General features: G+C 40.9%; 1 pseudogene; it reads left to right on the forward strand.

Moving 5' to 3' along the window:
• Positions 1–9654: 9654 nt before the first annotated feature.
• Positions 9655–10339, forward strand: LOC119543811 (annotated as a pseudogene).
• Positions 10340–11216: the final 877 nt, after the last annotated feature.

An 11216-nucleotide genomic window follows, 5' to 3' on the forward strand; every position in this document is an offset into this window, starting at 1 on the left:
CTAAGATGACAATATAGGTATGACCACATTACTTTACAACTGAAACAAAAAATGGCTTAAAAAAAAATAGTAAAAAAGACAAAAGTCAGAATCTGTGCAATGTTAACAGTCACAATGGAACTTTTGCCAGAAAGAAAATGTTCTGTGACTATAATACTTTGCAAGATCATCCACAATTTCTGCCATAGGATTGTAGTAAAGGAGTTTGAACAGGAAATGTTAAAAAACAAAGTTTTGTTCATCAGGTACGTTTCGAGTCATGATTAAGCAGGTCTGCTACATATCATTTCATCAAGAAGATGTGTTCAAAGGGAAAAACTGATCAAATTTTTGTTCAAAAAGTTCAATCTTAATCTTAAAGGAGTCCTTTGTAAGAGAATCACGTGTAAAATATATTCTTGTATGGAGTTCAAAAACTGATCATACAAAAAATTTTTAAAAAATAAATTAGGGAAGGCGGGGCAAGATGGCAGACTGGTGAGCTGTATGTTTTAGTTACTCCTCCAGGAAAGTAGGTAGAAAGCCAGGAACTGCATGGACTGGACACCACAGAGCAATCTGACTTTGGGCATACTTCATACAACACTCATGAAAACGTGGAACTGCTGAGATCAGCGAAATCTGTAAGTTTTTGTGGCCAGGGGACCCGCACCCCTCCCTGCCAGGCTCAGTCCCGTGGGAGGAGGGGCTGTCAGCTCCGGGAAGGAGAAGGGAGAACTGCAGTGGCAGCCCTTATCGGAAACTCATTCTGCTGATCCAAACTCCAACCATAGATAGACGGAGACCAGACACCAGAGAATCTGAGAGCAGCCAGCCCAGCAGGGAGGAGACAGGCATAGAAAAAAAACAACACGAAAAACTCCAAACTAAAAGCGGAGGATTTTTGGAGTTCTGGTGAACATAGAAAGGGGAAGGGCAGGGCTCAGGCCCGAGCCCAGGCCCTGAGGCGCATAGGCAAATCCCGAAGAAAAGCTGATCTCTCTGCCCTGTGGACCTTTCCTTAATGGCCCTGGTTGCTTTGTCTCTTAGCATTTCAATAACCCATTAGATCTCTGAGGAGGGCCCCTTTTTTTTTTTTTTTTTTAAATCCTTTTTTCTTTTTCTAAAACAATTACTCTAAGAAGCCCAATACAGAAAGCGTCAAAGACTTGCAATTTGGGCAGGTCAAGTCAAGAGCAGAACTAGGAGAGCTCTGAGACAAAACGCAATAATCCAGTGGCTGAGAAAATTCACTAAACACCACAACTTCCCAAGAAAAGGGGGGTGTCCGCTCACAGCCATCATCCTGGTGGACAGGAAACACTCCTGCCCATAGCCAGCCTCATAACCCAGAGCTGCCCCAGACAACCCAGTGTGACGGAAGTGCTTCAAATAACAGGCACACACCACAAAACTGGGCGTGGACATTAGCCTTCCCTGCAACCTCAGCTGATTGTTCCAGAGTTGGGAAGGTAGAGCAGTGTGAATTAACAAAGCCCCATTCAGCCATCATTTCAGCAGACTGGGAGCCTCCCTACACAGCCCAGCAGCCCAGAACTGCCCTGGGGGGACGGCACTCACCTGTGACATAGCACAGTCATCCCTCAACAGAGGACCAGGGGGTGCACGGCCTGGAAGAGGGGCCCACTTGCAAGTCTCAGGAGCCATACACCAATACCAAGGACTTGTGGGTCAGTGGCAGAGACAAACTGTGGCAGAACTGAACTGAAGGATTAGACTATTGCAGCAGCTTTAAAACTCTAGGATCACCAGGGAGATTTGATTGTTAGAGCCACCCCACCCCTCCCTGACTGCCCAGAAACACGCCCCATATACAGGGCAGGCAACACCAACTACACACGCAAGCTTGGTACACCAATTGGACCCCACAAGACTCACTCCCCCACTCGCCAAAAAGGCTAAGCAGGGGAGAACTGGCTTGTGGAGAACAGGTGGCTCGTGGATGCCACCTGCTGCTTAGTTAGAGAAAGTGTACTCCACGAAGCTGTAGATCTGATAAATTAGAGATAAGGACTTCAATTGGTCTACAAATCCTAAAAGAACCCTATCAAGTTCAGCAAATGCCACGAGGACAAAAACAACAGAAAATTATAAAGCATATGAAAAAAACAGACGATATGGATAACCCAAGCCCAAGCACCGAAATCAAAAGACCAGAAGAGACACAGCACCTAGAGCAACTACTCAAAGAACTAAAGATGAACAATGAGACCATAGTACGGGAGACAAAGGAAATCAAGAATACCCCAGAAGAGCATAAAGAAGACATTGCAAGACTAAATTAAAAAATGGATGATCTTATGGAAATTAAAGAAACTGTTGACCAAATTAAAAAGATTCTGGACACTCATAGTACAAGACTAGAGGAAGCTGAACAACGAATCAGTGACCTTGAAGATGACAGAATGGAAAATGAAAGCATAAAAGAAAGAATGGGGAAAAAAATTGAAAAAATCGAAATGGACCTCAGGGATATGATAGATAATATGAAACGTCCACATATAAGACTCATTGGTGTCCCAGAAGGGGAAGAAAAGGGTAAAGGTCTAGGAAGAGTATTCAAAGAAATTGTTGGGGAAAACTTCCCAAATCTTCTAAACAACATAAATACACAAATCATAAATGCTCAGCGAACCCCAAATAGAATAAATCCAAATAAACCCACTCTGAGACATATACTGATCACACTGTCAAACACAGAAGAGAAGGAGCAAGTTCTGAAAGCAGCAAGAGAAAAGCAATTCACCACATACAAAGGAAACAGCATAAGACTAAGTAGTGACTACTCAGCAGCCACCATGGAGGCGAGAAGGCAGTGGCACGATACATTTAAAATTCTGAGTGAGAAAAATTTCCAGCCAAGAATACTTTATCCAGCAAAGCTCTCCTTCAAATTTGAGGGAGAGCTTAAATTTTTCACAGACAAACAAATGCTGAGAGAATTTGCTAACAAGAGACCTGCCCTACTGGAGATACTAAAGGGAGCCCTACAGACAGGAAACAAAGAAAGGACAGAGAGACTTGGAGAAAGGTTCAGTACTAAAGAGATTCGGTATGGGTACAATAAAGGATATTAATAGACAGAGGGGAAAAATATGACAAACATAAACCAAAGGATAAGATGGCCAATTCAAGAAATGCCTTCACAGTTATGACGTTGAATGTAAATGGATTAAACTCCCCAATTAAAAGATATAGATTCGCAGAATGGATCAAAAAAAATGAACCATCAATATGTTGCATACAAGAGACTCATCTTAGACACAGGGACACAAAGAAACTGAAAATGAAAGGATGGAAAAAAATATTTCATGCGAGCTACAGCCAAAAGAAAGCAGGTGTAGCAATATTAATCTCAGATAAAATAGACTTCAAATGCAGGGATGTTTTGAGAGACAAAGACGGCCACTACATACTAATGAAAGGGGCAATTCAGAAAGAAGAAATAACAATCGTAAATGTCTATGCACCCAATCAAGGTGCCACAAAATACATGAGAGAAACACTGGCAAAACTAAAGGAAGCAATTGATGTTTCCACAATAATTGTGGGAGACTTCAACACATCACTCTCCCCTATAGATAGATCAACCAGACAGAAGACCAATAAGGAAATTGAAAACCTAAACAATCTGATAAATGAATTAGATTTAACAGACATATACAGGACATTACATCCCAAATCACCAGGATACACATACTTTTCTAGTGCTCACGGAACTTTCTCCAGAATAGATCATATGCTGGGACATAAAACAAGCCTCAAGAAATTTAAAAAGATTGAAATTATTCAAAGCACATTCTCTGACCACAATGGAATACAATTAGAAGTCAATAACCATCAGAGACTTAGAAAATTCACAAATACCTGGAGGTTAAACAACACACTCCTAAACAATCAGTGGGTTAAAGAAGAAATAGCAAGAGAAATTGCTAAATATATAGAGACGAATGAAAATGAGAACACAACATACCAAAACCTATGGGATGCAGCAAAAGCAGTGCTAAGGGGGAAATTTATAGCACTAAACGCATATATTAAAAAGGAAGAAAGAGCCAAAATCAAAGAACTAATGGATCAACTGAAGAAGCTAGAAAATGAACAGCAAACCAATCCTAAACCAAGTACAAGAAAAGAAATAACAAGGATTAAAGCAGAAATAAATGACATAGAGAACAAAAAAACAATAGAGAGGATAAATATCACCAAAAGTTGGTTCTTTGAGAAGATCAACAAGATTGACAAGCCCCTAGCTAGACTGACAAAATCAAAAAGAGAGAAGACCCATATAAACAAAATAATGAATGAAAAAGGTGACATAACTGCAGATCCTGAAGAAATTAAAAAAATTATAAGAGGATACTATGAACAACTGTATGGCAACAAACTGGATAATGTAGAGGAAATGGACAATTTCCTGGAAACATATGAACAACCTAGACTGACCAGAGAAGAAATAGAAGACCTCAACCAACCCATCACAAGCAAAGAGATCCAATCAGTCATCAAAAATCTTCCCACAAATAAATGCCCAGGGCCAGATGGCTTCACAGGGGAATTCTACCAAACTTTCCAGAAAGAACTGACACCAATCTTACTCAAACTCTTTCAAAACATTGAAGAAAATGGAACAATACCTAACTCATTTTATGAAGCTAACATCAATACCAAAACCAGGCAAAGATGCTACAAAAAACGAAAACTACCGGCCAATCTCCCTAATGAATATAGATGCAAAAATCCTCAACAAAATACTTGCAAATCGAATCCAAAGACACATTAAAAAAATCATACACCATGACCAAGTGGGGTTTATTCCAGGCATGCAAGGATGGTTCAACATAAGAAAATAATCAATGTAATACAACACATTAACAAGTCCAAAGGGAAAAATCAATTGATCATCTCAATAGATGCTGAAAAAGCATTTGACAAAATCCAACATCCGTTTTTGATAAAAACACTTCAAAAGGTAGGAATTGAAGGAAACTTCCTCAACATGATAAAGAGCATATATGAAAAACCCACAGCCAGCATAGTACTCAATGGTGAGAGACTGAAAGCCTTCCCTCTAAGATCAGGAACAAGACAAGGATGCCCGCTGTCACCACTGTTATTCAACATTGTGTTGGAAGTGCTAGCCAGGGCAATCTGGCAAGACAAAGAAATAAAAGGCATCCAAATTGGAAAAGAAGAAGTAAAACTGTCATTGTTTGCAGATGATATGATCTTATATCTAGAAAACCCTGAGAAATCGACGATACAGCTACTAGAGCTAATAAACAAATTTAGCAAAGTAGCGGGATACAAGGTTAATGCCCATAATTCAGTAATGTTTCTATATGCTAGAAATGAACAAACTGAAGAGACACTCAAGAAAAAGATACCATTTTCAATAGCAACTAAAAAAATCAAGTACCTAGGAATCAACTTAACCAAAGATGTAAAAGACCTATACAAAGAAAACTACATAACTCTACTAAAAGAAATAGAAGGGGACCTTAAAAGATGGAAAAATATTCCATGTTCATGGATAGGAAGACTAAATGTCATTAAGATGTCAATTCTACCCAAACTCATCTACAGATTCAATGCAATCCCAATCAAAATTCCAACAACCTACTTTGCAGACTTGGAAAAGCTAGTTATCAAATTTATTTGGAAAGGGAAGATGCCTCGAATTGCTAAAGACACTCTAAAAAAGAAAAACGAAGTGGGAGGACTCACACTCCCTGACTTTGAAGCTTATTATAAAGCCACAGTTGCCAAAACAGCATGGTACTGGCACAAAGATAGACATATAGATCAATGGAATCGAATTGAGAATTCAGAGATAGACCCTCAGATCTATGGCCGACTGATCTTTGATAAGGCCCCCAAAGTCACTGAACTGAGTCATAATGGTCTTTTCAACAAATGGGGCTGGGAGAGTTGGATATCCACATCCAAAAGAATGAAAGAGGACCCCTACCTCACCCCCTACACAAAAATTAACTCAAAATGGACCAAAGATCTCAATATAAAAGAAAGTACCATAAAACTCCTAGAAGATAATGTAGGAAAACATCTTCAAGACCTTGTATTAGGCGGCCACTTCCTAGACTTTACACCCAAAGCACAAGCAACAAAAGAGAAAATAGATAAATGGGAACTCCTCAAGCTTAGAAGTTTCTGCACCTCAAAGGAATTTCTCAAAAAGGTAAAGAGGCAGCCAACTCAATGGGAACAAATTTTTGGAAACCATGTATCTGACAAAAGACTGATATCTTGCATATATAAAGAAATCCTACAACTCAATGACAATAGTACAGTCGGCCCAATTATAAAATGGGCAAAAGATATGAAAAGACAGTTCTCTGAAGAGGAAATACAAATGGCCAAGAAACACATGAAAAAATGTTCAGCTTCACTAGCTATTAGAGAGATGCAAATTAAGACCACAATGAGATATCATCTAACACTGGTTAGAATGGCTGCCATTAAACAAACAGGAAACTACAAATGCTGGAGGGGATGTGGAGAAATTGGAACTCTTATTCATTGTTGGTGAGCCTGTATAATGGTTTAGCCACTCTGGAAGTCAGTCTGGCAGTTCCTTAGAAAACTAGATATAGAGTTACCATTCGATCCAGCGATTGCACTTCTCGGTATATACCCGGAAGATCGGAAAGCAGTGACACGAACAGATATCTGCACGCCAATGTTCATAGCAGCATTATTCACAATTGCCAAGAGATGGAAACAACCCAAATGTCCTTCAACAGATGAGTGGATAAATAAAATGTGGTATATACACACGATGGAATACTACGCGGCAGTAAGAAGGAACGATCTCGTGAAACATATGACAACATGGATGAACCTTGAAGACATAATGCTGAGCGAAATAAGCCAGGCACAAAAAGAGAAATATTATATGCTACCACTAATGTGAACTTTGAAAAATGTAAAACAAATGGTTTATAATGTAGAATGTAGGGGAACTAGCAATAGAGAGCAATTAAGGAAGGGGGAACAATAATCCAAGAAGAACAGATAAGCTATTTAACGTTCTGGGGATGCCCAGGAATGACTATGGTCTGTTAATTTCTGATGGATATAGTAGGAGCAAGTTCACAGAAATGTTGCTATATTAGGTAACTTTCTTGGGGTAAAGTAGCAACATGTTGGAAGTTAAGCAGTTATCTTAGGTTAGTTGTCTTTTTCTTACTCCCTTGTTATGGTCTCTTTGAAATGTTCTTTTATTGTATGTTTGTTTTCTTTTTAACTTTTTTTTCATACAGTTGATTTAAGAAAGAAGGGAAAGTTAAAAAAAAAAAAAAAAGAAAAAGAAAAACAAGGAAAAAAAAAGATGTAGTGCCCCTTGAGGAGCCTGTGGAGAATGCAGGGGTAGTCGACTACCCCACCTCCATGGTTGCTAACATGACCACAGACATAGGGGACTGGTGGTTTGATGGGTTGAGCCCTCTACCACAGGTTTTGCCCTTGGGAAGACAGTTGCTGCAAAGGAGAGGCTAGGCCTCCCTATGGTTGTGCCTAAGAGCCTCCTCCCGAATGCCTCTTTGTTGCTCAGATGTGGCCCTGTCTCTCTAGCTAAGCCAACTTGAAAGGTGAAATCTCTGCCCTCCCCCCTACGTGGGATCAGACACCCAGGGGAGTGAATCTCCCTGGCAACGTGGAATATGACTCCCGGGGAGGAATGTAGTCCTGGCATCGTGGGACAGAGAACATCTTGACCAAAAGGGGGATGTGAAAGGAAATGAAATAAGCCTCAGTGGCAGAGAGATTCCAAAAGGAGCCGAGAGGTCACTCTGGTGGGCACTCTTATGCACACTTTAGACAACCCTTTTTAGGTTCTAAAGAATTGGGGTAGCTGGTGGTGGATACCTGAAACTATCAAACTACAACCCAGAACCCATGAATCTCGAAGACAGTTGTATAAAAATGTAGCTTTTGAGGGGTGACAAGGGGATTGGGAAAGCCATAAGGACCACACTCCACTTTGTCTAGTTTATGGATGGATGAGTAGAAAAATAGGGGAAGGAAACAAACAGACAAAGGTACCCAGTGTTCTTTTTTACTTCAATTGCTCTTTTTCACTCTAATTATTATTCTTGTTATTTTTGTGTGTGTGCTAATGAAGGTGTCAGGGATTGATTTGGGTGATGAATGTACCACTATGTAATGGTACTGTAAACAATCGAAAGGACGATTTGTTTTGTATGACTGCATGGTATGTGAATATATCTCAATAAAATGAAGATTAAAAAAATAAATAAATAAATAAATAAATTAGGTACTTAAAAGTGTCTTTTCCAGCAGAGCTGGACATTAGGCTGTCCTCACCGAGCCACTATTATTGCTGTTTATTCTGTAATTTGGATCATTTTTTTCTAGCTATATTTCAGCTAATTGCTGTGTGAACCTGTAAATGTCTTGATACAACTTATAGAAAAGCTAAAGGAAAACCCAACATGCATGCACTGCCAAGGAAATTACCCCCATGGCTATGGGGAAGCCAGCCTAAGGTTTAGCTCTCATAATCACTGTTTCCCAGGGTGTGCTTGGCAGAGAGATACTCTGCCAAGTCAGATTCCAGGACCCTCATCTTGCACAAGTCAGTCAAGTAGGCACCCAATTCTTTGATGGATTTCACCTGCTCATTCAAATAATGCATCTCAATGAACTCACACAAGTGGGGTCATTTTTGTCAGTGGCCAGTTTATGCAGTTCCAGTTGTGACTGATTCACCCGTTTTTCCAAGTGTACCTGACTCCATTGCATTCAGCCCTCTCTCCCAGTTCTCATGTTCTGGCTTCTTGATATCGTGAAGAAAGATTCGACCACCTCCTTGGTTCTGCAGCTTCCCAAGTGTCTCAGCATGTTCCCTATCCTCAAGAGATTGGTGAGGAAAATATTTGGCAAAGTTCTTCAAAGCCACACCATCATGGTCAAGGTAGTAAGAGATGGACAGGTAGATGTAAAAGGAGTAGTAAGAGATGGACAGGTAGATGTAAGAGACATAGACCTCCAGGTTGATCTGGTGATTGAAGGTGGCCTTTGAGTCCTGGTTGTAGTTCTGCCACCCCTGGGGGGGGGGTCATGATCATCAAGGCAGGTGGTTGAGGAGAGGCAGAGGTGGCTGCCCTGCACTGGAGCATCAGTGGGGCCTTGGGGCAGTCCAGGGTAATGTGAGGAGGTGGCAGAGGGCTGGCTCTGAGTGGCCAGCCTAGGGGGCCAGAGGTCTGTGTTCTGTTCAAGCAGGAAACTGAGGCAACTCTCTGAGAGGATGTCTGGCCCAGTTTTTTATTTAATGCTTTAAAAATAAAGGCTTTCTGCTCCTCCCTGTCCTACAGACAACTGTACTGTTTCATGCAGTGCTACCTGCATGGTGAAGATTGGATTGGGCTCCTGGTCACCAACCCCTGTAATGTGGAGATTGTTACCATCAACAACACCTTCATTGACCTCAACTACATGATCTACATGTTGTGGTATGATCCTTCCCATGACAAGTTAAAAGTCATGGTCAAGGCTGAGAACAGGAAGCTTGCACTCCTTGGGAAGTCTATCTCTATCTTCCAGGAGTGATATCCACCAACAAAGTGGGGTGATGCTGAATATGTTGTGGAGTCCACTGGTATCTTCACTACTATGGAGAAGACTGGGGCTCACTTGAAAGGTGAAGCCAAAAAAATCATCATCTCTTCCCCTTCCATGAATACCCCCATGTTTGTGATGGGCATGGACCATGAGAAGTATGACAACTCCCTCAAGATTGTCAGAAATGCTTCTTGTACCACCAACTGCCTGGCACCCCTGGCCAAGGTCATCTGTGACAACTTTGGCATCATGGAGGAATTCTTGACCACAGTACATGCCATCACTGCCACCCAGAAGACTATGATGGCCCCTCCAGGAAATTGTTGGCATTATGGGTGTGAGGATGCCCAGAACATCATCCCTGTTTCTACCAATACTTCCAAGGTGGTGGGCAAGGAAGTCTCTGAGCTTAATGGGAAGCTCGCTGGTATGGCCTTCCATGTCCCTATCCCTGATGTGTCTGTCATGGATCTGACCTGCTATCTGGAGAAAGTGGCCAAATACAATGACATCAAGAAGGTGGTGAAGCAGGTGTTAGAGGGCCCCCTAAAGGGCATCCTGGGCTACACTGAGGACCAGATTGTGTCCTATAACTTTAAAAACGATACCCCACTCTTCCACCTTTGATTTTGGAGATGACATTGCCCTCAATGACCATTTTCTCAAGCTTATTTCCTGGTATCACAATGAATTTGGCTATAGCTACATGGTGATCTACAAGGCTTCCAAGGAGTAAGAGCCTCCAGACCACCAGCCAAAGAGGAAAAGAGAAGCGGTCAGCTACTTGGGAGTCCTTGCTACAACTTGATTCCCCAACACTCATAATCTTCAATCCTCCATTGTTTCTATCCCAGACCCCCTGAAGAAGGAGAGGGGCTTAGAGAGCCCCACCTTGTTATGTGCATTAATAAAATACCCTGTATCCAGCCAAAAAATAAAAATAAAAGAAGAAAGTAAGATAATAATATACTTAGAATTTTGCATACATTAGAGAAACTTTTTAAGTTGTCTGAATTTGTAAACAAGTCTAAGATATTTAATTCAAAGACACTTAGACACTTGCAGCTATGGATGCTCATGGAGAACATAATGAAATATGAACCCTCCGGAAAATTCAGTATATACATATCTCCTACAAAATTCTGCACACAATTTCAAAGAGTTCATGAAGCACCTCCATATATTCCAAATTGAGAAGACTTGATAATAATGACTAACATCCAAGTACTTTGCAGTCTTCTAAATGTGTTATGTGTATTAACAAATTTAAATTTATAATAACCCCATGAGGAAGCTATAGCAGATTGAGTAATATATCCTAGAAAAAAACATGTTCTCAATCTTAATCCATTCCTGTAGGTGCTAACCCATTGTAAATAGGACCTTTTGAAGATGTTATTTTTAGTTAATGTGTGAATCAGGATGGGTCTTAATCCTGTTTTTGAAGGCTTTACAGGAAAAAAAGGCACAGGGATGAGCCAGAAGTTGGAAGTCAATGGAAATCCAGAAGAGAAAGCAGAGGACACTACCATGTGATGGGAAAGCCAAGGAACCCAAGGATTGCTGGCCAGCCAGAATACTACCAACCCTGGAGGTAAGCAAGCCTACTTGCC

Source organism: Choloepus didactylus, chromosome 9 (genome assembly GCF_015220235.1).
Source record: "Choloepus didactylus isolate mChoDid1 chromosome 9, mChoDid1.pri, whole genome shotgun sequence".
Lineage (NCBI taxonomy): Eukaryota > Metazoa > Chordata > Mammalia > Pilosa > Megalonychidae > Choloepus > Choloepus didactylus.